The following is a 24,069-nucleotide window of genomic DNA, read 5'->3' as shown; positions in this document are numbered from 1 at the left end:
AACGCAGCAAATTGGCCCTGCAGGTAAGAATTCTAACCAAAGACTCAAGATTGCACCACTACAAACAGCTAAACGATTAAGGTTCCACCGAGACTTGAACTCGGATTACTGGATTCAGAGTCCAGAGTGCTAACCATTACACCATGGAACCCCAGGTAGACAAATAAACTGCCCACCTCACCTGGTCTGCGTGAGGTGCCAGATCTCCAGCATCAAATCTATTGGACTGTTTCATTGCTGACAGAAGGAAACTTACGTAGCATTTGTGTGTGCAGGCATAACAAAATTGAGGAAAGAGCGTTAAAATCACTGCCCCGTGTGAGGGTCGAACTCACGGCCTTCAGATTATGAGACTGACGCGCTGCCTACTGCGCCAACGAGGCCCGAAAAGGACTATATGTACACATTTCAAGTGTATGAGCTCAATTTGTTTCAATTACAATAAAGTCAAGATCAGCAAGGTGTAATAAGATTCATAGACAGATATCTCAAATGGCTTTTCCCTGGACTTGACACCTCAAACATTAAAGATGAACGCCCTATTGGTGTTACAGGGACTAATATATCTGGCTTCAATGTTTTTATGTGTCAATTGATCACCTTTTGTCTTGTTTTCGATTGCCTTTTCTCTTTTATCTCAAATGTGTTTCATTATGAAATGTTTTTGGATTGGCCGTTTTTCTGTATTTGGTCAACTAAATCATTTGAATGAAGTTGTGCCATGCCGAGTGGAAAGATTCTGTTTCCTCAATTTAACACCTGAGGGTTCCCAGAATCTTTGAGTTTTCTCCATGGGAAGTCTCCAACCTTAAACGCAGCAAATTGGCCCTGCAGGTAAGAATTCTAACCAAAGACTCAAGATTGCACCACTACAAACTGCTAAACGATTAAGGTTCCACCGAGACTTGAACTCGGATTACTGGATTCAGAGTCCAGAGTGCTAACCATTACACCATGGAACCCCAGGTAGACAAATAAACTGCCCACCTCACCTGGTCTGCGTGAGGTGCCAGATCTCCAGCATCAAATCTATTGGACTGTTTCATTGCTGACAGAAGGAAACTTACGTAGCATTTGTGTGTGCAGGCATAACAAAATTGAGAAAAGAGCGTTAAAATCACTGCCCCGTGTGAGGGTCGAACTCACGACCTTCAGATTATGAGACTGACGCGCTGCCTACTGCGCCAACGAGGCCCGAAAAGGACTTTATGTACACATTTCAAGTGTATGAGCTCAATGTGTTTCAATTACAATAAAGTCAAGAGCAGCAAGGTGTAATAAGATTCATAGACAGATATCTCAAATGGCTTTTCCCTGGACTTGACACCTCAAACATTAAAGATGAAGGCCCTATTGGTGTTACAGGGACTAATATATCTGGCTTCAATGTTTTTATGTGTCAATTGATCACCTTTTGTCTTGTTTTCGATTGCCTTTTCTCTTTTATCTCAAATGTGTTTCATAATGAAACGTTTTTGGATTGGCCGTTTTTCTGTATTTGGTCAACTAAATCATTTGAATGAAGTTGTGCCATGCCGAGTTGAAAGATTCTGTTACCTCAATTTAACATTAACACCCGAGGGTTCCCAGAATCTCTGAGTTTTCTCCATGGCAAGTCTCCAACCTTAAACGCAGCAAATTGGCCCTGCAGGTAAGAATTCTAACCAAAGACTCAAGATTGCACCACTACAAACTGCAAAACGATTAAGGTTCCACCGAGACTTGAACTCGGATTACTGGATTCAGAGTCCAGAGTGCTAACCATTACACCATGGAACCCCAGGTAGACAAATAAACTGCCCACCTCACCTGGTCTGCGTGAGGTGCCAGATCTCCAGCATCAAATCTATTGGACTGTTTCATTGCTGACAGAAGGAAACTTACGTAGCATTTGTGTGTGCAGGCATAACAAAATTGAGAAAAGAGCGTTAAAATCACTGCCCCGTGTGAGGGTCGAACTCACGACCTTCAGATTATGAGACTGACGCGCTGCCTACTGCGCCAACGAGGCCCGAAAAGGACTTTATGTACACATTTCAAGTGTATGAGCTCAATTTGTTTCAATTACAATAAAGTCAAGAGCAGCAAGGTGTAATAAGATTCATAGACAGATATCTCAAATGGCTTTTCCCTGGACTTGACACCTCAAACATTACAGATGAACGCCCTATTGGTGTTACAGAGACTAATATATCTGGCTTCAATGTTTTTATGTGTCAATTGATCACCTTTTGTCTTGTTTTCGATTGCCTTTTCTCTTTTATCTCAAATGTGTTTCATAATTAAACGTTTTTGGAATGACCGTTTTTCTGTATTTGGTCAACTAAATCATTTGAATGAAGTTGTGCCATGCCGAGTGGAAAGATTCTGTTTCCTCAATTTAACATTAACACCCGAGGGTTCCCAGAATCTCTGAGTTTTCTCCATGGCAAGTCTCCAACCTTAAACGCAGCAAATTGGCCCTGCAGGTAAGAATTCTAACCAAAGACTCAAGATTGCACCACTACAAACTGCTAAACGATTAAGGTTCCACCGAGACTTGAACTCGGATTACTGGATTCAGAGTCCAGAGTGCTAACCATTACACCATGGAACCCCAGGTAGACAAATAAACTGCCCACCTCACCTGGTCTGCGTGAGGTGCCAGATCTCCAGCATCAAATCTATTGGACTGTTTCATTGCTGACAGAAGGAAACTTACGTAGCATTTGTGTGTGCAGGCATAACAAAATTGAGAAAAGAGCGTTAAAATCACTGCCCCGTGTGAGGGTCGAACTCACGACCTTCAGATTATGAGACTGACGCGCTGCCTACTGCGCCAACGAGGCCCGAAAAGGACTTTATGTACACATTTCAAGTGTATGAGCTCAATTTGTTTCAATTACAATAAAGTCAAGAGCAGCAAGGTGTAATAAGATTCATAGACAGATATCTCAAATGGCTTTTCCCTGGACTTGACACCTCAAACATTACAGATGAACGCCCTATTGGTGTTACAGAGACTAATATATCTGGCTTCAATGTTTTTATGTGTCAATTGATCACCTTTTGTCTTGTTTTCGATTGCCTTTTCTCTTTTATCTCAAATGTGTTTCATAATTAAACGTTTTTGGAATGACCGTTTTTCTGTATTTGGTCAACTAAATCATTTGAATGAAGTTGTGCCATGCCGAGTGGAAAGATTCTGTTTCCTCAATTTAACACCCGAGGGTTCCCAGAATCTCTGAGTTTTCTCCATGGCAAGTCCCCAACCTTAAACGCAGCAAATTGGCCCTGCAGGTAAGAATTCTAACCAAAGACTCAAGATTGCACCACTACAAACAGCTAAACGATTAAGGTTCCACCGAGACTTGAACTCGGATTACTGGATTCAGAGTCCAGAGTGCTAACCATTACACCATGGAACCCCAGGTAGACAAATAAACTGCCCACCTCACCTGGTCTGCGTGAGGTGCCAGATCTCCAGCATCAAATCTATTGGACTGTTTCATTGCTGACAGAAGGAAACTTACGTAGCATTTGTGTGTGCAGGCATAACAAAATTGAGGAAAGAGCGTTAAAATCACTGCCCCGTGTGAGGGTCGAACTCACGGCCTTCAGATTATGAGACTGACGCGCTGCCTACTGCGCCAACGAGGCCCGAAAAGGACTTTATGTACACATTTCAAGTGTATAAGCTCAATTTGTTTCAATTACAATAAAGTCAAGATCAGCAAGGTGTAATAAGATTCATAGACAGATATCTCAAATGGCTTTTCCCTGGACTTGACACCTCAAACATTACAGATGAACGCCCTATTGGTGTTACAGAGACTAATATATCTGGCTTCAATGTTTTTATGTGTCAATTGATCACCTTTTGTCTTGTTTTCGATTGCCTTTTCTCTTTTATCTCAAATGTGTTTCATAATGAAACGTTTTTGGATTGGCCGTTTTTCTGTATTTGGTCAACTAAATCATTTGAATGAAGTTGTGCCATGCCGAGTTGAAAGATTCTGTTACCTCAATTTAACATTAACACCCGAGGGTTCCCAGAATCTCTGAGTTTTCTCCATGGCAAGTCTCCAACCTTAAACGCAGCAAATTGGCCCTGCAGGTAAGAATTCTAACCAAAGACTCAAGATTGCACCACTACAAACTGCTAAACGATTAAGGTTCCACCGAGACTTGAACTCGGATTACTGGATTCAGAGTCCAGAGTGCTAACCATTACACCATGGAACCCCAGGTAGACAAATAAACTGCCCACCTCACCTGGTCTGCGTGAGGTGCCAGATCTCCAGCATCAAATCTATTGGACTGTTTCATTGCTGACAGAAGGAAACTTACGTAGCATTTGTGTGTGCAGGCATAACAAAATTGAGAAAAGAGCGTTAAAATCACTGCCCCGTGTGAGGGTCGAACTCACGACCTTCAGATTATGAGACTGACGCGCTGCCTACTGCGCCAACGAGGCCCGAAAAGGACTTTATGTACACATTTCAAGTGTATGAGCTCAATTTGTTTCAATTACAATAAAGTCAAGAGCAGCAAGGTGTAATAAGATTCATAGACAGATATCTCAAATGGCTTTTCCCTGGACTTGACACCTCAAACATTACAGATGAACGCCCTATTGGTGTTACAGAAACTAATATATCTGGCTTCAATGTTTTTATGTGTCAATTGATCACCTTTTGTCTTGTTTTCGATTGCCTTTTCTCTTTTATCTCAAATGTGTTTCATAATTAAACGTTTTTGGAATGACCGTTTTTCTGTATTTGGTCAACTAAATCATTTGAATGAAGTTGTGCCATGCCGAGTGGAAAGATTCTGTTTCCTCAATTTAACACCCGAGGGTTCCCAGAATCTCTGAGTTTTCTCCATGGCAAGTCCCCAACCTTAAACGCAGCAAATTGGCCCTGCAGGTAAGAATTCTAACCAAAGACTCAAGATTGCACCACTACAAACAGCTAAACGATTAAGGTTCCACCGAGACTTGAACTCGGATTACGGGATTCAGAGTCCAGAGTGCTAACCATTACACCATGGAACCCCAGGTAGACAAATAAACTGCCCACCTCACCTGGTCTGCGTGAGGTGCCAGATCTCCAGCATCAAATCTATTGGACTGTTTCATTGCTGACAGAAGGAAACTTACGTAGCATTTGTGTGTGCAGGCATAACAAAATTGAGGAAAGAGCGTTAAAATCACTGCCCCGTGTGAGGGTCGAACTCACGGCCTTCAGATTATGAGACTGACGCGCTGCCTACTGCGCCAACGAGGCCCGAAAAGGACTTTATGTACACATTTCAAGTGTATGAGCTCAATTTGTTTCAATTACAATAAAGTCAAGATCAGCAAGGTGTAATAAGATTCATAGACAGATATCTCAAATGGCTTTTCCCTGGACTTGACACCTCAAACATTAAAGATGAACGCCCTATTGGTGTTACAGGGACTAATATATCTGGCTTCAATGTTTTTATGTGTCAATTGATCACCTTTTGTCTTGTTTTCGATTGCCTTTTCTCTTTTATCTCAAATGTGTTTCATTATGAAATGTTTTTGGATTGGCCGTTTTTCTGTATTTGGTCAACTAAATCATTTGAATGAAGTTGTGCCATGCCGAGTGGAAAGATTCTGTTACCTCAATTTAACACCCGAGGGTTCCCAGAATCTTTGAGTTTTCTCCATGGGAAGTCTCCAACCTTAAACGCAGCAAATTGGCCCTGAAGGTAAGAATTCTAACCAAAGACTCAAGATTGCACCACTACAAAAAGCCAAACAATTAAGGTTCCACCGAGACTTGAACTCGGATTACTGGATTCAGAGTCCAGAGTGCTAACCATTACACCATGGAACCCCAGGTAGACAAATAAACTGCCCACCTCACCTGGTCTGCGTGAGGTGCCAGATCTCCAGCATCAAATCTATTGGACTGTTTCATTGCTGACAGAAGGAAACTTACGTAGCATTTGTGTGTGCAGGCATAACAAAATTGAGGAAAGAGCGTTAAAATCACTGCCCCGTGTGAGGGTCGAACTCACGGCCTTCAGATTATGAGACTGACGCGCTGCCTACTGCGCCAACGAGGCCCGAAAAGGACTTTATGTACACATTTCAAGTGTATGAGCTCAATTTGTTTCAATTACAATAAAGTCAAGATCAGCAAGGTGTAATAAAATTCATAGACAGATATCTCAAATGGCTTTTCCCTGGACTTGACACCTCAAACATTAAAGATGAACGCCCTATTGGTGTTACAGGGACTAATATATCTGGCTTCAATGTTTTTATGTGTCAATTGATCACCTTTTGTCTTGTTTTCGATTGCCTTTTCTCTTTTATCTCAAATGTGTTTCATTATGAAATGTTTTTGGATTGGCCGTTTTTCTGTATTTGGTCAACTAAATCATTTGAATGAAGTTGTGCCATGCCGAGTGGAAAGATTCTGTTACCTCAATTTAACACCCGAGGGTTCCCAGAATCTTTGAGTTTTCTCCATGGGAAGTCTCCAACCTTAAACGCAGCAAATTGGCCCTGCAGGTAAGAATTCTAACCAAAGACTCAAGATTGCACCACTACAAAAAGCCAAACAATTAAGGTTCCACCGAGACTTGAACTCGGATCACTGGATTCAGAGTCCAGAGTGCTAACCATTACACCATGGAACCCCAGGTAGACAAATAAACTGCCCACCTCACCTGGTCTGCGTGAGGTGCCAGATCTCCAGCATCAAATCTAATGGACTGTTTCATTGCTGACAGAAGGAAACTTACGTAGCATTTGTGTGTGCAGGCATAACAAAATTGAGGAAAGAGCGTTAAAATCACTGCCCCGTGTGAGGGTCGAACTCACGGCCTTCAGATTATGAGACTGACGCGCTGCCTACTGCGCCAACGAGGCCCAAAAAGGACTTTATGTACACATTTCAAGTGTATGAGCTCAATTTGTTTCAATTACAATAAAGTCAAGATCAGCAAGGTGTAATAAGATTCATAGACAGATATCTCAAATGGCTTTTCCCTGGACTTGACACCTCAAACATTAAAGATGAACGCCCTATTGGTGTTACAGGGACTAATATATCTGGCTTCAATGTTTTTATGTGTCAATTGATCACCTTTTGTCTTGTTTTCGATTGCCTTTTCTCTTTTATCTCAAATGTGTTTCATTATGAAACGTTTTTGGATTGGCCGTTTTTCTGTATTTGGTCAACTAAATCATTTGAATGAAGTTGTGCCATGCCGAGTTGAAAGATTCTGTTACCTCAATTTAACATTAACACCCGAGGGTTCCCAGAATCTCTGAGTTTTCTCCATGGCAAGTCTCCAACCTTAAACGCAGCAAATTGGCCCTGCAGGTAAGAATTCTAACCAAAGACTCAAGATTGCACCACTACAAAAAGCCAAACAATTAAGGTTCCACCGAGACTTGAACTCGGATTACTGGATTCAGAGTCCAGAGTGCTAACCATTACACCATGGAACCCCAGGTAGACAAATAAACTGCCCACCTCACCTGGTCTGCGTGAGGTGCCAGATCTCCAGCATCAAATCTATTGGACTGTTTCATTGCTGACAGAAGGAAACTTACGTAGCATTTGTGTGTGCAGGAATAACAAAATTGAGGAAAGAGCGTTAAAATCACTGCCCCGTGTGAGGGTCGAACTCACGGCCTTCAGATTATGAGACTGACGCGCTGCCTACTGCGCCAAAGAGGCCCGAAAAGGACTTTATGTACACATTTCAAGTGTATGAGCTCAATTTGTTTCAATTACAATAAAGTCAAGATCAGTAAGGTGTAATAAGATTCATAGACAGATATCTCAAATGGCTTTTCCCTGGACTTGACACCTCAAACATTAAAGATGAACGCCCTATTGGTGTTACAGGGACTAATATATCTGGCTTCAATGTTTTTATGTGTCAATTGATCACCTTTTGTCTTGTTTTCGATTGCCTTTTCTCTTTTATCTCAAATGTGTTTCATAATGAAACGTTTTTGGATTGGCCGTTTTTCTGTATTTGGTCAACTAAATCATTTGAATGAAGTTGTGCCATGCCGAGTGGAAAGATTCTGTTACCTCAATTTAACACCCGAGGGTTCCCAGAATCTTTGAGTTTTCTCCATGGCAAGTCTCCAACCTTAAACGCAGCAAATTGGCCCTGCAGGTAAGAATTCTAACCAAAGACTCAAGATTGCACCACTACAAAAAGCCAAACAATTAAGGTTCCACCGAGACTTGAACTCGGATTACTGGATTCAAAGTCCAGAGTGCTAACCATTACACCATGGAACCCCAGGTAGACAAATAAACTGCCCACCTCACCTGGTCTGCGTGAGGTGCCAGATCTCCAGCATCAAATCTATTGGACTGTTTCATTGCTGACAGAAGGAAACTTACGTAGCATTTGTGTGTGCAGGCATAACAAAATTGAGGAAAGAGCGTTAAAATCACTGCCCCGTGTGAGGGTCGAACTCACGGCCTTCAGATTATGAGACTGACGCGCTGCCTACTGCGCCAACGAGGCCCGAAAAGGACTATATGTACACATTTCAAGTGTATGAGCTCAATTTGTTTCAATTACAATAAAGTCAAGATCAGCAAGGTGTAATAAGATTCATAGACAGATATCTCAAATGGCTTTTCCCTGGACTTGACACCTCAAACATTAAAGATGAACGCCCTATTGGTGTTACAGGGACTAATATATCTGGCTTCAATGTTTTTATGTGTCAATTGATCACCTTTTGTCTTGTTTTCGATTGCCTTTTCTCTTTTATCTCAAATGTGTTTCATTATGAAATGTTTTTGGATTGGCCGTTTTTCTGTATTTGGTCAACTAAATCATTTGAATGAAGTTGTGCCATGCCGAGTGGAAAGATTCTGTTACCTCAATTTAACACCCTAGGGTTCCCAGAATCTTTGAGTTTTCTCCATGGGAAGTCTCCAACCTTAAACGCAGCAAATTGGCCCTGCAGGTAAGAATTCTAACCAAAGACTCAAGATTGCACCACTACAAAAAGCCAAACATTTAAGGTTCCACCGAGACTTGAACTCGGATCACTGGATTCAGAGTCCAGAGTGCTAACCATTACACCATGGAACCCCAGGTAGACAAATAAACTGCCCACCTCACCTGGTCTGCGTGAGGTGCCAGATCTCCAGCATCAAATCTATTGGACTGTTTCATTGCTGACAGAAGGAAACTTACGTAGCATTTGTGTGTGCAGGCATAACAAAATTGAGGAAAGAGCGTTAAAATCACTGCCCCGTGTGAGGGTCGAACTCACGGCCTTCAGATTATGAGACTGACGCGCTGCCTACTGCGCCAACGAGGCCCGAAAAGGACTTTATGTACACATTTCAAGTGTATGAGCTCAATTTGTTTCAATTACAATAAAGTCAAGATCAGCAAGGTGTAATAAGATTCATAGACAGATATCTCAAATGGCTTTTCCCTGGACTTGACACCTCAAACATTAAAGATGAACGCCCTATTGGTGTTACAGGGACTAATATATCTGGCTTCAATGTTTTTATGTGTCAATTGATCACCTTTTGTCTTGTTTTCGATTGCCTTTTCTCTTTTATCTCAAATGTGTTTCATAATGAAACGTTTTTGGATTGGCCGTTTTTCTGTATTTGGTCAACTAAATCTTTTGAATGAAGTTGTGCCATGCCGAGTTGAAAGATTCTGTTACCTCAATTTAACATTAACACCCGAGGGTTCCCAGAATCTCTGAGTTTTCTCCATGGCAAGTCTCCAACCTTAAACGCAGCAAATTGGCCCTGCAGGTAAGAATTCTAACCAAAGACTCAAGATTGCACCACTACAAAAAGCCAAACAATTAAGGTTCCACCGAGACTTGAACTCGGATTACTGGATTCAGAGTCCAGAGTGCTAACCATTACACCATGGAACCCCAGGTAGACAAATAAACTGCCCACCTCACCTGGTCTGCGTGAGGTGCCAGATCTCCAGCATCAAATCTATTGGACTGTTTCATTGCTGACAGAAGGAAACTTACGTAGCATTTGTGTGTGCAGGCATAACAAAATTGAGGAAAGAGCGTTAAAATCACTGCCCCGTGTGAGGGTCGAACTCACGGCCTTCAGATTATGAGACTGACGCGCTGCCTACTGCGCCAAAGAGGCCCGAAAAGGACTTTATGTACACATTTCAAGTGTATGAGCTCAATTTGTTTCAATTACAATAAAGTCAAGATCAGCAAGGTGTAATAAGATTCATAGACAGATATCTCAAATGGCTTTTCCCTGGACTTGACACCTCAAACATTAAAGATGAACGCCCTATTGGTGTTACAGGGACTAATATATCTGGCTTCAATGTTTTTATGTGTCAATTGATCACCTTTTGTCTTGTTTTCGATTGCCTTTTCTCTTTTATCTCAAATGTGTTTCATAATGAAACGTTTTTGGATTGGCCGTTTTTCTGTATTTGGTCAACTAAATCATTTGAATGAAGTTGTGCCATGCCGAGTGGAAAGATTCTGTTACCTCAATTTAACACCCGAGGGTTCCCAGAATCTTTGAGTTTTCTCCATGGGAAGTCTCCAACCTTAAACGCAGCAAATTGGCCCTGAAGGTAAGAATTCTAACCAAAGACTCAAGATTGCACCACTACAAAAAGCCAAACAATTAAGGTTCCACCGAGACTTGAACTCGGATTACTGGATTCAGAGTCCAGAGTGCTAACCATTACACCATGGAACCCCAGGTAGACAAATAAACTGCCCACCTCACCTGGTCTGCGTGAGGTGCCAGATCTCCAGCATCAAATCTATTGGACTGTTTCATTGCTGACAGAAGGAAACTTACGTAGCATTTGTGTGTGCAGGCATAACAAAATTGAGGAAAGAGCGTTAAAATCACTGCCCCGTGTGAGGGTCGAACTCACGGCCTTCAGATTATGAGACTGACGCGCTGCCTACTGCGCCAACGAGGCCCGAAAAGGACTTTATGTACACATTTCAAGTGTATGAGCTCAATTTGTTTCAATTACAATAAAGTCAAGATCAGCAAGGTGTAATAAAATTCATAGACAGATATCTCAAATGGCTTTTCCCTGGACTTGACACCTCAAACATTAAAGATGAACGCCCTATTGGTGTTACAGGGACTAATATATCTGGCTTCAATGTTTTTATGTGTCAATTGATCACCTTTTGTCTTGTTTTCGATTGCCTTTTCTCTTTTATCTCAAATGTGTTTCATTATGAAATGTTTTTGGATTGGCCGTTTTTCTGTATTTGGTCAACTAAATCATTTGAATGAAGTTGTGCCATGCCGAGTGGAAAGATTCTGTTACCTCAATTTAACACCCGAGGGTTCCCAGAATCTTTGAGTTTTCTCCATGGGAAGTCTCCAACCTTAAACGCAGCAAATTGGCCCTGCAGGTAAGAATTCTAACCAAAGACTCAAGATTGCACCACTACAAAAAGCCAAACAATTAAGGTTCCACCGAGACTTGAACTCGGATCACTGGATTCAGAGTCCAGAGTGCTAACCATTACACCATGGAACCCCAGGTAGACAAATAAACTGCCCACCTCACCTGGTCTGCGTGAGGTGCCAGATCTCCAGCATCAAATCTAATGGACTGTTTCATTGCTGACAGAAGGAAACTTACGTAGCATTTGTGTGTGCAGGCATAACAAAATTGAGGAAAGAGCGTTAAAATCACTGCCCCGTGTGAGGGTCGAACTCACGGCCTTCAGATTATGAGACTGACGCGCTGCCTACTGCGCCAACGAGGCCCAAAAAGGACTTTATGTACACATTTCAAGTGTATGAGCTCAATTTGTTTCAATTACAATAAAGTCAAGATCAGCAAGGTGTAATAAGATTCATAGACAGATATCTCAAATGGCTTTTCCCTGGACTTGACACCTCAAACATTAAAGATGAACGCCCTATTGGTGTTACAGGGACTAATATATCTGGCTTCAATGTTTTTATGTGTCAATTGATCACCTTTTGTCTTGTTTTCGATTGCCTTTTCTCTTTTATCTCAAATGTGTTTCATTATGAAACGTTTTTGGATTGGCCGTTTTTCTGTATTTGGTCAACTAAATCATTTGAATGAAGTTGTGCCATGCCGAGTTGAAAGATTCTGTTACCTCAATTTAACATTAACACCCGAGGGTTCCCAGAATCTCTGAGTTTTCTCCATGGCAAGTCTCCAACCTTAAACGCAGCAAATTGGCCCTGCAGGTAAGAATTCTAACCAAAGACTCAAGATTGCACCACTACAAAAAGCCAAACAATTAAGGTTCCACCGAGACTTGAACTCGGATTACTGGATTCAGAGTCCAGAGTGCTAACCATTACACCATGGAACCCCAGGTAGACAAATAAACTGCCCACCTCACCTGGTCTGCGTGAGGTGCCAGATCTCCAGCATCAAATCTATTGGACTGTTTCATTGCTGACAGAAGGAAACTTACGTAGCATTTGTGTGTGCAGGAATAACAAAATTGAGGAAAGAGCGTTAAAATCACTGCCCCGTGTGAGGGTCGAACTCACGGCCTTCAGATTATGAGACTGACGCGCTGCCTACTGCGCCAAAGAGGCCCGAAAAGGACTTTATGTACACATTTCAAGTGTATGAGCTCAATTTGTTTCAATTACAATAAAGTCAAGATCAGTAAGGTGTAATAAGATTCATAGACAGATATCTCAAATGGCTTTTCCCTGGACTTGACACCTCAAACATTAAAGATGAACGCCCTATTGGTGTTACAGGGACTAATATATCTGGCTTCAATGTTTTTATGTGTCAATTGATCACCTTTTGTCTTGTTTTCGATTGCCTTTTCTCTTTTATCTCAAATGTGTTTCATAATGAAACGTTTTTGGATTGGCCGTTTTTCTGTATTTGGTCAACTAAATCATTTGAATGAAGTTGTGCCATGCCGAGTGGAAAGATTCTGTTACCTCAATTTAACACCCGAGGGTTCCCAGAATCTTTGAGTTTTCTCCATGGCAAGTCTCCAACCTTAAACGCAGCAAATTGGCCCTGCAGGTAAGAATTCTAACCAAAGACTCAAGATTGCACCACTACAAAAAGCCAAACAATTAAGGTTCCACCGAGACTTGAACTCGGATTACTGGATTCAAAGTCCAGAGTGCTAACCATTACACCATGGAACCCCAGGTAGACAAATAAACTGCCCACCTCACCTGGTCTGCGTGAGGTGCCAGATCTCCAGCATCAAATCTATTGGACTGTTTCATTGCTGACAGAAGGAAACTTACGTAGCATTTGTGTGTGCAGGCATAACAAAATTGAGGAAAGAGCGTTAAAATCACTGCCCCGTGTGAGGGTCGAACTCACGGCCTTCAGATTATGAGACTGACGCGCTGCCTACTGCGCCAACGAGGCCCGAAAAGGACTATATGTACACATTTCAAGTGTATGAGCTCAATTTGTTTCAATTACAATAAAGTCAAGATCAGCAAGGTGTAATAAGATTCATAGACAGATATCTCAAATGGCTTTTCCCTGGACTTGACACCTCAAACATTAAAGATGAACGCCCTATTGGTGTTACAGGGACTAATATATCTGGCTTCAATGTTTTTATGTGTCAATTGATCACCTTTTGTCTTGTTTTCGATTGCCTTTTCTCTTTTATCTCAAATGTGTTTCATTATGAAATGTTTTTGGATTGGCCGTTTTTCTGTATTTGGTCAACTAAATCATTTGAATGAAGTTGTGCCATGCCGAGTGGAAAGATTCTGTTACCTCAATTTAACACCCGAGGGTTCCCAGAATCTTTGAGTTTTCTCCATGGGAAGTCTCCAACCTTAAACGCAGCAAATTGGCCCTGCAGGTAAGAATTCTAACCAAAGACTCAAGATTGCACCACTACAAAAAGCCAAACAATTAAGGTTCCACCGAGACTTGAACTCGGATCACTGGATTCAGAGTCCAGAGTGCTAACCATTACACCATGGAACCCCAGGTAGACAAATAAACTGCCCACCTCACCTGGTCTGCGTGAGGTGCCAGATCTCCAGCATCAAATCTATTGGACTGTTTCATTGCTGACAGAAGGAAACTTACGTAGCATTTGTGTGTGCAGGCATAACAAAATTGAGGAAAGAGCGTTAAAATCACTGCCCCGTGTGAGGGTCGAACTCACGGCCTTCAGATTATGAGACTGACGCGCTGCCTACTGCGCCAACGAGGCCCGAAAAGGACTTTATGTACACATTTCAAGTGTATGAGCTCAATTTGTTTCAATTACAATAAAGTCAAGATCAGCAAGGTGTAATAAGATTCATAGACAGATATCTCAAATGGCTTTTCCCTGGACTTGACACCTCAAACATTAAAGATGAACGCCCTATTGGTGTTACAGGGACTAATATATCTGGCTTCAATGTTTTTATGTGTCAATTGATCACCTTTTGTCTTGTTTTCGATTGCCTTTTCTCTTTTATCTCAAATGTGTTTCATAATGAAACGTTTTTGGATTGGCCGTTTTTCTGTATTTGGTCAACTAAATCTTTTGAATGAAGTTGTGCCATGCCGAGTTGAAAGATTCTGTTACCTCAATTTAACATTAACACCCGAGGGTTCCCAGAATCTCTGAGTTTTCTCCATGGCAAGTCTCCAACCTTAAACGCAGCAAATTGGCCCTGCAGGTAAGAATTCTAACCAAAGACTCAAGATTGCACCACTACAAAAAGCCAAACAATTAAGGTTCCACCGAGACTTGAACTCGGATTACTGGATTCAGAGTCCAGAGTGCTAACCATTACACCATGGAACCCCAGGTAGACAAATAAACTGCCCACCTCACCTGGTCTGCGTGAGGTGCCAGATCTCCAGCATCAAATCTATTGGACTGTTTCATTGCTGACAGAAGGAAACTTACGTAGCATTTGTGTGTGCAGGCATAACAAAATTGAGGAAAGAGCGTTAAAATCACTGCCCCGTGTGAGGGTCGAACTCACGGCCTTCAGATTATGAGACTGACGCGCTGCCTACTGCGCCAAAGAGGCCCGAAAAGGACTTTATGTACACATTTCAAGTGTATGAGCTCAATTTGTTTCAATTACAATAAAGTCAAGATCAGCAAGGTGTAATAAGATTCATAGACAGATATCTCAAATGGCTTTTCCCTGGACTTGACACCTCAAACATTAAAGATGAACGCCCTATTGGTGTTACAGGGACTAATATATCTGGCTTCAATGTTTTTATGTGTCAATTGATCACCTTTTGTCTTGTTTTCGATTGCCTTTTCTCTTTTATCTCAAATGTGTTTCATAATGAAACGTTTTTGGATTGGCCGTTTTTCTGTATTTGGTCAACTAAATCATTTGAATGAAGTTGTGCCATGCCGAGTGGAAAGATTCTGTTACCTCAATTTAACACCCGAGGGTTCCCAGAATCTTTGAGTTTTCTCCATGGGAAGTCTCCAACCTTAAACGCAGCAAATTGGCCCTGCAGGTAAGAATTCTAACCAAAGACTCAAGATTGCACCACTACAAAAAGCCAAACAATTAAGGTTTCACCGAGACTTGAACTCGGATTACTGGATTCAGAGTCCAGAGTGCTAACCATTACACCATGGAACCCCAGGTAGACAAATAAACTGCCCACCTCACCTGGTCTGCGTGAGGTGCCAGATCTCCAGCATCAAATCTATTGGACTGTTTCATTGCTGACAGAAGGAAACTTACGTAGCATTTGTGTGTGCAGGCATAACAAAATTGAGGAAAGAGCGTTAAAATCACTGCCCCGTGTGAGGGTCGAACTCACGGCCTTCAGATTATGAGACTGACGCGCTGCCTACTGCGCCAACGAGGCCCGAAAAGGACTTTATGTACACATTTCAAGTGTATGAGCTCAATTTGTTTCAATTACAATAAAGTCAAGATCAGCAAGGTGTAATAAGATTCATAGACAGATATCTCAAATGGCTTTTCCCTGGACTTGACACCTCAAACATTAAAGATGAACGCCCTATTGGTGTTACAGGGACTAATATATCTGGCTTCAATGTTTTTATGTGTCAATTGATCACCTTTTGTCTTGTTTTCGATTGCCTTTTCTCTTTTATCTCAAATGTGTTTCATAATGAAACGTTTTTGGATTGGCCGTTTTTCTGTATTTGGTCAACTAAATCTTTTGAATGAAGTTGTGCCATGCCGAGTTGAAAGATTCTGTTACCTCAATTTAACATTAACACCCGAGGGTTCCCAGAATCTCTGAGTTTTCTCCATGGCAAGTCTCCAACCTTAAACGCAGCAAATTGGCCCTGCAGGTAAGAATTCTAACCAAAGACTCAAGATTGCACCACTACAAAAAGCCAAACAATTAAGGTTCCACCGAGACTTGAACTCGGATTACTGGATTCAGAGTCCAGAGTGCTAACCATTACACCATGGAACCCCAGGTAGACAAATAAACTGCCCACCTCACCTGGTCTGCGTGAGGTGCCAGATCTCCAGCATCAAATCTATTGGACTGTTTCATTGCTGACAGAAGGAAACTTACGTAGCATTTGTGTGTGCAGGCATAACAAAATTGAGGAAAGAGCGTTAAAATCACTGCCCCGTGTGAGGGTCGAACTCACGGCCTTCAGATTATGAGACTGACGCGCTGCCTACTGCGCCAAAGAGGCCCGAAAAGGACTTTATGTACACATTTCAAGTGTATGAGCTCAATTTGTTTCAATTACAATAAAGTCAAGATCAGCAAGGTGTAATAAGATTCATAGACAGATATCTCAAATGGCTTTTCCCTGGACTTGACACCTCAAACATTAAAGATGAACGCCCTATTGGTGTTACAGGGACTAATATATCTGGCTTCAATGTTTTTATGTGTCAATTGATCACCTTTTGTCTTGTTTTCGATTGCCTTTTCTCTTTTATCTCAAATGTGTTTCATAATGAAACGTTTTTGGATTGGCCGTTTTTCTGTATTTGGTCAACTAAATCATTTGAATGAAGTTGTGCCATGCCGAGTGGAAAGATTCTGTTACCTCAATTTAACACCCGAGGGTTCCCAGAATCTTTGAGTTTTCTCCATGGGAAGTCTCCAACCTTAAACGCAGCAAATTGGCCCTGCAGGTAAGAATTCTAACCAAAGACTCAAGATTGCACCACTACAAAAAGCCAAACAATTAAGGTTTCACCGAGACTTGAACTCGGATTACTGGATTCAGAGTCCAGAGTGCTAACCATTACACCATGGAACCCCAGGTAGACAAATAAACTGCCCACCTCACCTGGTCTGCGTGAGGTGCCAGATCTCCAGCATCAAATCTATTGGACTGTTTCATTGCTGACAGAAGGAAACTTACGTAGCATTTGTGTGTGCAGGCATAACAAAATTGAGGAAAGAGCGTTAAAATCACTGCCCCGTGTGAGGGTCGAACTCACGGCCTTCAGATTATGAGACTGACGCGCTGCCTACTGCGCCAACGAGGCCCGAAAAGGACTTTATGTACACATTTCAAGTGTATGAGCTCAATTTGTTTCAATTACAATAAAGTCAAGATCAGCAAGGTGTAATAAGATTCATAGACAGATATCTCAAATGGCTTTTCCCTGGACTTGACACCTCAAACATTAAAGATGAACGCCCTATTGGTGTTACAGGGACTAATATATCTGGCTTCAATGTTTTTATGTGTCAATTGATCACCTTTTGTCTTGTTTTCGATTGCCTTTTCTCTTTTATCTCAAATGTGTTTCATTATGAAATGTTTTTGGATTGGCCGTTTTTCTGTATTTGGTCAACTAAATCATTTGAATGAAGTTGTGCCATGCCGAGTGGAAAGATTCTGTTACCTCAATTTAACACCCGAGGGTTCCCAGAATCTTTGAGTTTTCTCCATGGGAAGTCTCCAACCTTAAACGCAGCAAATTGGCCCTGCAGGTAAGAATTCTAACCAAAGACTCAAGATTGCACCACTACAAAAAGCCAAACAATTAAGGTTCCACCGAGACTTGAACTCGGATCACTGGATTCAGAGTCCAGAGTGCTAACCATTACACCATGGAACCCCAGGTAGACAAATAAACTGCCCACCTCACCTGGTCTGCGTGAGGTGCCAGATCTCCAGCATCAAATCTATTGGACTGTTTCATTGCTGACAGAAGGAAACTTACGTAGCATTTGTGTGTGCAGGCATAACAAAATTGAGGAAAGAGCGTTAAAATCACTGCCCCGTGTGAGGGTCGAACTCACGGCCTTCAGATTATGAGACTGACGCGCTGCCTACTGCGCCAACGAGGCCCGAAAAGGACTTTATGTACACATTTCAAGTGTATGAGCTCAATTTGTTTCAATTACAATAAAGTCAAGATCAGCAAGGTGTAATAAGATTCATAGACAGATATCTCAAATGGCTTTTCCCTGGACTTGACACCTCAAACATTAAAGATGAACGCCCTATTGGTGTTACAGGGACTAATATATCTGGCTTCAATGTTTTTATGTGTCAATTGATCACCTTTTGTCTTGTTTTCGATTGCCTTTTCTCTTTTATCTCAAATGTGTTTCATTATGAAACGTTTTTGGATTGGCCGTTTTTCTGTATTTGGTCAACTAAATCATTTGAATGAAGTTGTGCCATGCCGAGTTGAAAGATTCTGTTACCTCAATTTAACACCCGAGGGTTCCCAGAATCTTTGAGTTTTCTCCATGGGAAGTCTCCAACCTTAAACGCAGCAAATTGGCCCTGCAGGTAAGAATTCTAACCAAAGACTCAAGATTGCACCACTACAAAAAGCCAAACAATTAAGGTTCCACCGAGACTTGAACTCGGATCACTGGATTCAGAGTCCAGAGTGCTAACCATTACACCATGGAACCCCAGGTAGACAAATAAACTGCCCACCTCACCTGGTCTGCGTGAGGTGCCAGATCTCCAGCATCAAATCTATTGGACTGTTTCATTGCTGACAGAAGGAAACTTACGTAGCATTTGTGTGTGCAGGCATAACAAAATTGAGGAAAGAGCGTTAAAATCACTGCCCCGTGTGAGGGTCGAACTCACGGCCTTCAGATTATGAGACTGACGCGCTGCCTACTGCGCCAACGAGGCCCGAAAAGGACTTTATGTACACATTTCAAGTGTATGAGCTCAATTTGTTTCAATTACAATAAAGTCAAGATCAGCAAGGTGTAATAAGATTCATAGACAGATATCTCAAATGGCTTTTCCCTGGACTTGACACCTCAAACATTAAAGATGAACGCCCTATTGGTGTTACAGGGACTAATATATCTGGCTTCAATGTTTTTATGTGTCAATTGATCACCTTTTGTCTTGTTTTCGATTGCCTTTTCTCTTTTATCTCAAATGTGTTTCATTATGAAATGTTTTTGGATTGGCCGTTTTTCTGTATTTGGTCAACTAAATCATTTGAATGAAGTTGTGCCATGCCGAGTGGAAAGATTCTGTTACCTCAATTTAACACCCGAGGGTTCCCAGAATCTTTGAGTTTTCTCCATGGGAAGTCTCCAACCTTAAACGCAGCAAATTGGCCCTGCAGGTAAGAATTCTAACCAAAGACTCAAGATTGCACCACTACAAAAAGCCAAACAATTAAGGTTCCACCGAGACTTGAACTCGGATCACTGGATTCAGAGTCCAGAGTGCTAACCATTACACCATGGAACCCCAGGTAGACAAATAAACTGCCCACCTCACCTGGTCTGCGTGAGGTGCCAGATCTCCAGCATCAAATCTATTGGACTGTTTCATTGCTGACAGAAGGAAACTTACGTAGCATTTGTGTGTGCAGGCATAACAAAATTGAGGAAAGAGCGTTAAAATCACTGCCCCGTGTGAGGGTCGAACTCACGGCCTTCAGATTATGAGACTGACGCGCTGCCTACTGCGCCAACGAGGCCCGAAAAGGACTTTATGTACACATTTCAAGTGTATGAGCTCAATTTGTTTCAATTACAATAAAGTCAAGATCAGCAAGGTGTAATAAGATTCATAGACAGATATCTCAAATGGCTTTTCCCTGGACTTGACACCTCAAACATTAAAGATGAACGCCCTATTGGTGTTACAGGGACTAATATATCTGGCTTCAATGTTTTTATGTGTCAATTGATCACCTTTTGTCTTGTTTTCGATTGCCTTTTCTCTTTTATCTCAAATGTGTTTCATTATGAAACGTTTTTGGATTGGCCGTTTTTCTGTATTTGGTCAACTAAATCATTTGAATGAAGTTGTGCCATGCCGAGTTGAAAGATTCTGTTACCTCAATTTAACATTAACACCCGAGGGTTCCCAGAATCTCTGAGTTTTCTCCATGGCAAGTCTCCAACCTTAAACGCAGCAAATTGGCCCTGCAGGTAAGAATTCTAACCAAAGACTCAAGATTGCACCACTACAAAAAGCCAAACAATTAAGGTTCCACCGAGACTTGAACTCGGATTACTGGATTCAGAGTCCAGAGTGCTAACCATTACACCATGGAACCCCAGGTAGACAAATAAACTGCCCACCTCACCTGGTCTGCGTGAGGTGCCAGATCTCCAGCATCAAATCTATTGGACTGTTTCATTGCTGACAGAAGGAAACTTACGTAGCATTTGTGTGTGCAGGCATAACAAAATTGAGGAAAGAGCGTTAAAATCACTGCCCCGTGTGAGGGTCGAACTCACGGCCTTCAGATTATGAGACTGACGCGCTGCCTACTGCGCCAAAGAGGCCCGAAAAGGACTTTATGTACACATTTCAAGTGTATGAGCTCAATTTGTTTCAATTACAATAAAGTCAAGATCAGCAAGGTGTAATAAGATTCATAGACAGATATCTCAAATGGCTTTTCCCTGGACTTGACACCTCAAACATTAAAGATGAACGCCCTATTGGTGTTACAGGGACTAATATATCTGGCTTCAATGTTTTTATGTGTCAATTGATCACCTTTTGTCTTGTTTTCGATTGCCTTTTCTCTTTTATCTCAAATGTGTTTCATAATGAAACGTTTTTGGATTGGCCGTTTTTCTGTATTTGGTCAACTAAATCATTTGAATGAAGTTGTGCCATGCCGAGTGGAAAGATTCTGTTACCTCAATTTAACACCCGAGGGTTCCCAGAATCTTTGAGTTTTCTCCATGGCAAGTCTCCAACCTTAAACGCAGCAAATTGGCCCTGCAGGTAAGAATTCTAACCAAAGACTCAAGATTGCACCACTACAAAAAGCCAAACAATTAAGGTTCCACCGAGACTTGAACTCGGATTACTGGATTCAGAGTCCAGAGTGCTAACCATTACACCATGGAACCCCAGGTAGACAAATAAACTGCCCACCTCACCTGGTCTGCGTGAGGTGCCAGATCTCCAGCATCAAATCTATTGGACTGTTTCATTGCTGACAGAAGGAAACTTACGTAGCATTTGTGTGTGCAGGCATAACAAAATTGAGGAAAGAGCGTTAAAATCACTGCCCCGTGTGAGGGTCGAACTCACGGCCTTCAGATTATGAGACTGACGCGCTGCCTACTGCGCCAACGAGGCCCGAAAAGGACTATATGTACACATTTCAAGTGTATGAGCTCAATTTGTTTCAATTACAATAAAGTCAAGATCAGCAAGGTGTAATAAGATTCATAGACAGATATCTCAAATGGCTTTTCCCTGGACTTGACACCTCAAACATTAAAGATGAACGCCCTATTGGTGTTACAGGGACTAATATATCTGGCTTCAATGTTTTTATGTGTCAATTGATCACCTTTTGTCTTGTTTTCGATTGCCTTTTCTCTTTTATCTCAAATGTGTTTCATTATGAAATGTTTTTGGATTGGCCGTTTTTCTGTATTTGGTCAACTAAATCATTTGAATGAAGTTGTGCCATGCCGAGTGGAAAGATTCTGTTACCTCAATTTAACACCCGAGGGTTCCCAGAATCTTTGAGTTTTCTCCATGGGAAGTCTCCAACCTTAAACGCAGCAAATTGGCCCTGCAGGTAAGAATTCTAACCAAAGACTCAAGATTGCACCACTACAAAAAGCCAAACAATTAAGGTTCCACCGAGACTTGAACTCGGATTACTGGATTCAGAGTCCAGAGTGCTAACCATTACACCATGGAACCCCAGGTAGACAAATAAACTGCCCACCTCACCTGGTCTGCGTGAGGTGCCAGATCTCCAGCATCAAATCTATTGGACTGTTTCATTGCTGACAGAAGGAAACTTACGTAGCATTTGTGTGTGCAGGCATAACAAAATTGAGGAAAGAGCGTTAAAATCACTGCCCCGTGTGAGGGTCGAACTCACGGCCTTCAGATTATGAGACTGACGCGCTGCCTACTGCGCCAACGAGGCCCGAAAAGGACTATATGTACACATTTCAAGTGTATGAGCTCAATTTGTTTCAATTACAATAAAGTCAAGATCAGCAAGGTGTAATAAGATTCATAGACAGATATCTCAAATGGCTTTTCCCTGGACTTGACACCTCAAACATTAAAGATGAACGCCCTATTGGTGTTACAGGGACTAATATATCTGGCTTCAATGTTTTTATGTGTCAATTGATCACCTTTTGTCTTGTTTTCGATTGCCTTTTCTCTTTTATCTCAAATGTGTTTCATTATGAAATGTTTTTGGATTGGCCGTTTTTCTGTATTTGGTCAACTAAATCATTTGAATGAAGTTGTGCCATGCCGAGTGGAAAGATTCTGTTACCTCAATTTAACACCCGAGGGTTCCCAGAATCTCTGAGTTTTCTCCATGGCAAGTCTCCAACCTTAAACGCAGCAAATTGGCCCTGCAGGTAAGAATTCTAACCAAAGACTCAAGATTGCACCACTACAAAAAGCCAAACAATTAAGGTTCCACCGAGACTTGAACTCGGATCACTGGATTCAGAGTCCAGAGTGCTAACCATTACACCATGGAACCCCAGGTAGACAAATAAACTGCCCACCTCACCTGGTCTGCGTGAGGTGCCAGATCTCCAGCATCAAATCTAATGGACTGTTTCATTGCTGACAGAAGGAAACTTACGTAGCATTTGTGTGTGCAGGCATAACAAAATTGAGGAAAGAGCGTTAAAATCACTGCCCCGTGTGAGGGTCGAACTCACGGCCTTCAGATTATGAGACTGACGCGCTGCCTACTGCGCCAACGAGGCCCGAAAAGGACTTTATGTACACATTTCAAGTGTATGAGCTCAATTTGTTTCAATTACAATAAAGTCAAGATCAGCAAGGTGTAATAAGATTCATAGACAGATATCTCAAATGGCTTTTCCCTGGACTTGACACCTCAAACATTAAAGATGAACGCCCTATTGGTGTTACAGGGACTAATATATCTGGCTTCAATGTTTTTATGTGTCAATTGATCACCTTTTGTCTTGTTTTCGATTGCCTTTTCTCTTTTATCTCAAATGTGTTTCATTATGAAATGTTTTTGGATTGGCCGTTTTTCTGTATTTGGTCAACTAAATCATTTGAATGAAGTTGTGCCATGCCGAGTGGAAAGATTCTGTTACCTCAATTTAACACCCGAGGGTTCCCAGAATCTTTGAGTTTTCTCCATGGGAAGTCTCCAACCTTAAACGCAGCAAATTGGCCCTGCAGGTAAGAATTCTAACCAAAGACTCAAGATTGCACCACTACAAAAAGCCAAACAATTAAGGTTCCACCGAGACTTGAACTCGGATTACTGGATTCAGAGTCCAGAGTGCTAACCATTACACCATGGAACCCCAGGTAGACAAATAAACTGCCCACCTCACCTGGTCTGCGTGAGGTGCCAGATCTCCAGCATCAAATCTATTGGACTGTTTCATTGCTGACAGAAGGAAACTTACGTAGCATTTGTGTGTGCAGGCATAACAAAATTGAGGAAAGAGAGTTAAAATCACTGCCCCGTGTGAGGGTCGAACTCACGGCCTTCAGATTATGAGACTGACGCGCTGCCTACTGCGCCAACGAGGCCCGAAAAGGACTTTATGTACACATTTCAAGTGTATGAGCTCAATTTGTTTCAATTACAATAAAGTCAAGATCAGCAAGGTGTAATAAGATTCATAGACAGATATCTCAAATGG

General features: G+C 41.8%; 60 non-coding genes across 60 annotated transcripts; all 60 read right to left on the bottom strand.

Moving 5' to 3' along the window:
* Positions 1-79: 79 nt before the first annotated feature.
* On the bottom strand, positions 80-151 carry trnaq-cug (transfer RNA glutamine (anticodon CUG)). Its single transcript has one exon. It is a non-coding gene; the product is annotated as a tRNA-Gln (tRNA).
* A 159-nt stretch (positions 152-310) lies between these two features.
* trnam-cau (transfer RNA methionine (anticodon CAU)) lies at positions 311-383 on the bottom strand. Its single transcript has one exon. It is a non-coding gene; the product is annotated as a tRNA-Met (tRNA).
* Positions 384-890: 507 nt separating this feature from the next.
* Positions 891-962, bottom strand: trnaq-cug (transfer RNA glutamine (anticodon CUG)). The gene has a single exon. It is a non-coding gene; the product is annotated as a tRNA-Gln (tRNA).
* A 159-nt stretch (positions 963-1,121) lies between these two features.
* trnam-cau (transfer RNA methionine (anticodon CAU)) lies at positions 1,122-1,194 on the bottom strand. Its single transcript has one exon. It is a non-coding gene; the product is annotated as a tRNA-Met (tRNA).
* Positions 1,195-1,707: 513 nt separating this feature from the next.
* On the bottom strand, positions 1,708-1,779 carry trnaq-cug (transfer RNA glutamine (anticodon CUG)). The gene has a single exon. It is a non-coding gene; the product is annotated as a tRNA-Gln (tRNA).
* Positions 1,780-1,938: 159 nt separating this feature from the next.
* Positions 1,939-2,011, bottom strand: trnam-cau (transfer RNA methionine (anticodon CAU)). The gene has a single exon. It is a non-coding gene; the product is annotated as a tRNA-Met (tRNA).
* Positions 2,012-2,524: 513 nt separating this feature from the next.
* On the bottom strand, positions 2,525-2,596 carry trnaq-cug (transfer RNA glutamine (anticodon CUG)). Its single transcript has one exon. It is a non-coding gene; the product is annotated as a tRNA-Gln (tRNA).
* Positions 2,597-2,755: 159 nt separating this feature from the next.
* On the bottom strand, positions 2,756-2,828 carry trnam-cau (transfer RNA methionine (anticodon CAU)). The gene has a single exon. It is a non-coding gene; the product is annotated as a tRNA-Met (tRNA).
* A 507-nt stretch (positions 2,829-3,335) lies between these two features.
* On the bottom strand, positions 3,336-3,407 carry trnaq-cug (transfer RNA glutamine (anticodon CUG)). Its single transcript has one exon. It is a non-coding gene; the product is annotated as a tRNA-Gln (tRNA).
* A 159-nt stretch (positions 3,408-3,566) lies between these two features.
* trnam-cau (transfer RNA methionine (anticodon CAU)) lies at positions 3,567-3,639 on the bottom strand. The gene has a single exon. It is a non-coding gene; the product is annotated as a tRNA-Met (tRNA).
* A 513-nt stretch (positions 3,640-4,152) lies between these two features.
* trnaq-cug (transfer RNA glutamine (anticodon CUG)) lies at positions 4,153-4,224 on the bottom strand. The gene has a single exon. It is a non-coding gene; the product is annotated as a tRNA-Gln (tRNA).
* A 159-nt stretch (positions 4,225-4,383) lies between these two features.
* Positions 4,384-4,456, bottom strand: trnam-cau (transfer RNA methionine (anticodon CAU)). The gene has a single exon. It is a non-coding gene; the product is annotated as a tRNA-Met (tRNA).
* A 507-nt stretch (positions 4,457-4,963) lies between these two features.
* trnaq-cug (transfer RNA glutamine (anticodon CUG)) lies at positions 4,964-5,035 on the bottom strand. Its single transcript has one exon. It is a non-coding gene; the product is annotated as a tRNA-Gln (tRNA).
* A 159-nt stretch (positions 5,036-5,194) lies between these two features.
* Positions 5,195-5,267, bottom strand: trnam-cau (transfer RNA methionine (anticodon CAU)). The gene has a single exon. It is a non-coding gene; the product is annotated as a tRNA-Met (tRNA).
* Positions 5,268-5,774: 507 nt separating this feature from the next.
* Positions 5,775-5,846, bottom strand: trnaq-cug (transfer RNA glutamine (anticodon CUG)). Its single transcript has one exon. It is a non-coding gene; the product is annotated as a tRNA-Gln (tRNA).
* Positions 5,847-6,005: 159 nt separating this feature from the next.
* Positions 6,006-6,078, bottom strand: trnam-cau (transfer RNA methionine (anticodon CAU)). The gene has a single exon. It is a non-coding gene; the product is annotated as a tRNA-Met (tRNA).
* Positions 6,079-6,585: 507 nt separating this feature from the next.
* On the bottom strand, positions 6,586-6,657 carry trnaq-cug (transfer RNA glutamine (anticodon CUG)). Its single transcript has one exon. It is a non-coding gene; the product is annotated as a tRNA-Gln (tRNA).
* Positions 6,658-6,816: 159 nt separating this feature from the next.
* Positions 6,817-6,889, bottom strand: trnam-cau (transfer RNA methionine (anticodon CAU)). The gene has a single exon. It is a non-coding gene; the product is annotated as a tRNA-Met (tRNA).
* A 513-nt stretch (positions 6,890-7,402) lies between these two features.
* On the bottom strand, positions 7,403-7,474 carry trnaq-cug (transfer RNA glutamine (anticodon CUG)). Its single transcript has one exon. It is a non-coding gene; the product is annotated as a tRNA-Gln (tRNA).
* A 159-nt stretch (positions 7,475-7,633) lies between these two features.
* Positions 7,634-7,706, bottom strand: trnam-cau (transfer RNA methionine (anticodon CAU)). Its single transcript has one exon. It is a non-coding gene; the product is annotated as a tRNA-Met (tRNA).
* Positions 7,707-8,213: 507 nt separating this feature from the next.
* trnaq-uug (transfer RNA glutamine (anticodon UUG)) lies at positions 8,214-8,285 on the bottom strand. The gene has a single exon. It is a non-coding gene; the product is annotated as a tRNA-Gln (tRNA).
* Positions 8,286-8,444: 159 nt separating this feature from the next.
* Positions 8,445-8,517, bottom strand: trnam-cau (transfer RNA methionine (anticodon CAU)). Its single transcript has one exon. It is a non-coding gene; the product is annotated as a tRNA-Met (tRNA).
* A 507-nt stretch (positions 8,518-9,024) lies between these two features.
* On the bottom strand, positions 9,025-9,096 carry trnaq-cug (transfer RNA glutamine (anticodon CUG)). Its single transcript has one exon. It is a non-coding gene; the product is annotated as a tRNA-Gln (tRNA).
* Positions 9,097-9,255: 159 nt separating this feature from the next.
* Positions 9,256-9,328, bottom strand: trnam-cau (transfer RNA methionine (anticodon CAU)). The gene has a single exon. It is a non-coding gene; the product is annotated as a tRNA-Met (tRNA).
* A 513-nt stretch (positions 9,329-9,841) lies between these two features.
* trnaq-cug (transfer RNA glutamine (anticodon CUG)) lies at positions 9,842-9,913 on the bottom strand. The gene has a single exon. It is a non-coding gene; the product is annotated as a tRNA-Gln (tRNA).
* A 159-nt stretch (positions 9,914-10,072) lies between these two features.
* trnam-cau (transfer RNA methionine (anticodon CAU)) lies at positions 10,073-10,145 on the bottom strand. Its single transcript has one exon. It is a non-coding gene; the product is annotated as a tRNA-Met (tRNA).
* A 507-nt stretch (positions 10,146-10,652) lies between these two features.
* On the bottom strand, positions 10,653-10,724 carry trnaq-cug (transfer RNA glutamine (anticodon CUG)). Its single transcript has one exon. It is a non-coding gene; the product is annotated as a tRNA-Gln (tRNA).
* A 159-nt stretch (positions 10,725-10,883) lies between these two features.
* trnam-cau (transfer RNA methionine (anticodon CAU)) lies at positions 10,884-10,956 on the bottom strand. The gene has a single exon. It is a non-coding gene; the product is annotated as a tRNA-Met (tRNA).
* Positions 10,957-11,463: 507 nt separating this feature from the next.
* trnaq-cug (transfer RNA glutamine (anticodon CUG)) lies at positions 11,464-11,535 on the bottom strand. Its single transcript has one exon. It is a non-coding gene; the product is annotated as a tRNA-Gln (tRNA).
* Positions 11,536-11,694: 159 nt separating this feature from the next.
* On the bottom strand, positions 11,695-11,767 carry trnam-cau (transfer RNA methionine (anticodon CAU)). The gene has a single exon. It is a non-coding gene; the product is annotated as a tRNA-Met (tRNA).
* Positions 11,768-12,280: 513 nt separating this feature from the next.
* trnaq-cug (transfer RNA glutamine (anticodon CUG)) lies at positions 12,281-12,352 on the bottom strand. Its single transcript has one exon. It is a non-coding gene; the product is annotated as a tRNA-Gln (tRNA).
* Positions 12,353-12,511: 159 nt separating this feature from the next.
* Positions 12,512-12,584, bottom strand: trnam-cau (transfer RNA methionine (anticodon CAU)). The gene has a single exon. It is a non-coding gene; the product is annotated as a tRNA-Met (tRNA).
* A 507-nt stretch (positions 12,585-13,091) lies between these two features.
* Positions 13,092-13,163, bottom strand: trnaq-uug (transfer RNA glutamine (anticodon UUG)). Its single transcript has one exon. It is a non-coding gene; the product is annotated as a tRNA-Gln (tRNA).
* A 159-nt stretch (positions 13,164-13,322) lies between these two features.
* Positions 13,323-13,395, bottom strand: trnam-cau (transfer RNA methionine (anticodon CAU)). Its single transcript has one exon. It is a non-coding gene; the product is annotated as a tRNA-Met (tRNA).
* Positions 13,396-13,902: 507 nt separating this feature from the next.
* trnaq-cug (transfer RNA glutamine (anticodon CUG)) lies at positions 13,903-13,974 on the bottom strand. The gene has a single exon. It is a non-coding gene; the product is annotated as a tRNA-Gln (tRNA).
* A 159-nt stretch (positions 13,975-14,133) lies between these two features.
* On the bottom strand, positions 14,134-14,206 carry trnam-cau (transfer RNA methionine (anticodon CAU)). The gene has a single exon. It is a non-coding gene; the product is annotated as a tRNA-Met (tRNA).
* A 513-nt stretch (positions 14,207-14,719) lies between these two features.
* On the bottom strand, positions 14,720-14,791 carry trnaq-cug (transfer RNA glutamine (anticodon CUG)). The gene has a single exon. It is a non-coding gene; the product is annotated as a tRNA-Gln (tRNA).
* Positions 14,792-14,950: 159 nt separating this feature from the next.
* On the bottom strand, positions 14,951-15,023 carry trnam-cau (transfer RNA methionine (anticodon CAU)). Its single transcript has one exon. It is a non-coding gene; the product is annotated as a tRNA-Met (tRNA).
* A 507-nt stretch (positions 15,024-15,530) lies between these two features.
* On the bottom strand, positions 15,531-15,602 carry trnaq-cug (transfer RNA glutamine (anticodon CUG)). Its single transcript has one exon. It is a non-coding gene; the product is annotated as a tRNA-Gln (tRNA).
* A 159-nt stretch (positions 15,603-15,761) lies between these two features.
* On the bottom strand, positions 15,762-15,834 carry trnam-cau (transfer RNA methionine (anticodon CAU)). The gene has a single exon. It is a non-coding gene; the product is annotated as a tRNA-Met (tRNA).
* A 513-nt stretch (positions 15,835-16,347) lies between these two features.
* Positions 16,348-16,419, bottom strand: trnaq-cug (transfer RNA glutamine (anticodon CUG)). Its single transcript has one exon. It is a non-coding gene; the product is annotated as a tRNA-Gln (tRNA).
* A 159-nt stretch (positions 16,420-16,578) lies between these two features.
* On the bottom strand, positions 16,579-16,651 carry trnam-cau (transfer RNA methionine (anticodon CAU)). Its single transcript has one exon. It is a non-coding gene; the product is annotated as a tRNA-Met (tRNA).
* A 507-nt stretch (positions 16,652-17,158) lies between these two features.
* On the bottom strand, positions 17,159-17,230 carry trnaq-cug (transfer RNA glutamine (anticodon CUG)). The gene has a single exon. It is a non-coding gene; the product is annotated as a tRNA-Gln (tRNA).
* A 159-nt stretch (positions 17,231-17,389) lies between these two features.
* Positions 17,390-17,462, bottom strand: trnam-cau (transfer RNA methionine (anticodon CAU)). The gene has a single exon. It is a non-coding gene; the product is annotated as a tRNA-Met (tRNA).
* A 507-nt stretch (positions 17,463-17,969) lies between these two features.
* trnaq-cug (transfer RNA glutamine (anticodon CUG)) lies at positions 17,970-18,041 on the bottom strand. Its single transcript has one exon. It is a non-coding gene; the product is annotated as a tRNA-Gln (tRNA).
* Positions 18,042-18,200: 159 nt separating this feature from the next.
* On the bottom strand, positions 18,201-18,273 carry trnam-cau (transfer RNA methionine (anticodon CAU)). The gene has a single exon. It is a non-coding gene; the product is annotated as a tRNA-Met (tRNA).
* A 507-nt stretch (positions 18,274-18,780) lies between these two features.
* On the bottom strand, positions 18,781-18,852 carry trnaq-cug (transfer RNA glutamine (anticodon CUG)). The gene has a single exon. It is a non-coding gene; the product is annotated as a tRNA-Gln (tRNA).
* Positions 18,853-19,011: 159 nt separating this feature from the next.
* On the bottom strand, positions 19,012-19,084 carry trnam-cau (transfer RNA methionine (anticodon CAU)). Its single transcript has one exon. It is a non-coding gene; the product is annotated as a tRNA-Met (tRNA).
* Positions 19,085-19,591: 507 nt separating this feature from the next.
* On the bottom strand, positions 19,592-19,663 carry trnaq-cug (transfer RNA glutamine (anticodon CUG)). Its single transcript has one exon. It is a non-coding gene; the product is annotated as a tRNA-Gln (tRNA).
* Positions 19,664-19,822: 159 nt separating this feature from the next.
* Positions 19,823-19,895, bottom strand: trnam-cau (transfer RNA methionine (anticodon CAU)). Its single transcript has one exon. It is a non-coding gene; the product is annotated as a tRNA-Met (tRNA).
* A 513-nt stretch (positions 19,896-20,408) lies between these two features.
* trnaq-cug (transfer RNA glutamine (anticodon CUG)) lies at positions 20,409-20,480 on the bottom strand. The gene has a single exon. It is a non-coding gene; the product is annotated as a tRNA-Gln (tRNA).
* A 159-nt stretch (positions 20,481-20,639) lies between these two features.
* On the bottom strand, positions 20,640-20,712 carry trnam-cau (transfer RNA methionine (anticodon CAU)). The gene has a single exon. It is a non-coding gene; the product is annotated as a tRNA-Met (tRNA).
* Positions 20,713-21,219: 507 nt separating this feature from the next.
* trnaq-cug (transfer RNA glutamine (anticodon CUG)) lies at positions 21,220-21,291 on the bottom strand. Its single transcript has one exon. It is a non-coding gene; the product is annotated as a tRNA-Gln (tRNA).
* A 159-nt stretch (positions 21,292-21,450) lies between these two features.
* On the bottom strand, positions 21,451-21,523 carry trnam-cau (transfer RNA methionine (anticodon CAU)). Its single transcript has one exon. It is a non-coding gene; the product is annotated as a tRNA-Met (tRNA).
* Positions 21,524-22,030: 507 nt separating this feature from the next.
* On the bottom strand, positions 22,031-22,102 carry trnaq-cug (transfer RNA glutamine (anticodon CUG)). The gene has a single exon. It is a non-coding gene; the product is annotated as a tRNA-Gln (tRNA).
* A 159-nt stretch (positions 22,103-22,261) lies between these two features.
* trnam-cau (transfer RNA methionine (anticodon CAU)) lies at positions 22,262-22,334 on the bottom strand. The gene has a single exon. It is a non-coding gene; the product is annotated as a tRNA-Met (tRNA).
* Positions 22,335-22,841: 507 nt separating this feature from the next.
* Positions 22,842-22,913, bottom strand: trnaq-cug (transfer RNA glutamine (anticodon CUG)). Its single transcript has one exon. It is a non-coding gene; the product is annotated as a tRNA-Gln (tRNA).
* Positions 22,914-23,072: 159 nt separating this feature from the next.
* On the bottom strand, positions 23,073-23,145 carry trnam-cau (transfer RNA methionine (anticodon CAU)). Its single transcript has one exon. It is a non-coding gene; the product is annotated as a tRNA-Met (tRNA).
* Positions 23,146-23,652: 507 nt separating this feature from the next.
* On the bottom strand, positions 23,653-23,724 carry trnaq-cug (transfer RNA glutamine (anticodon CUG)). Its single transcript has one exon. It is a non-coding gene; the product is annotated as a tRNA-Gln (tRNA).
* A 159-nt stretch (positions 23,725-23,883) lies between these two features.
* Positions 23,884-23,956, bottom strand: trnam-cau (transfer RNA methionine (anticodon CAU)). Its single transcript has one exon. It is a non-coding gene; the product is annotated as a tRNA-Met (tRNA).
* Positions 23,957-24,069: the final 113 nt, after the last annotated feature.

This window comes from Pungitius pungitius, chromosome 6 (assembly GCF_949316345.1).
Source record: "Pungitius pungitius chromosome 6, fPunPun2.1, whole genome shotgun sequence".
NCBI lineage: Eukaryota > Metazoa > Chordata > Actinopteri > Perciformes > Gasterosteidae > Pungitius > Pungitius pungitius.
This window is presented reverse-complemented; position numbering and strand designations above follow the sequence as displayed.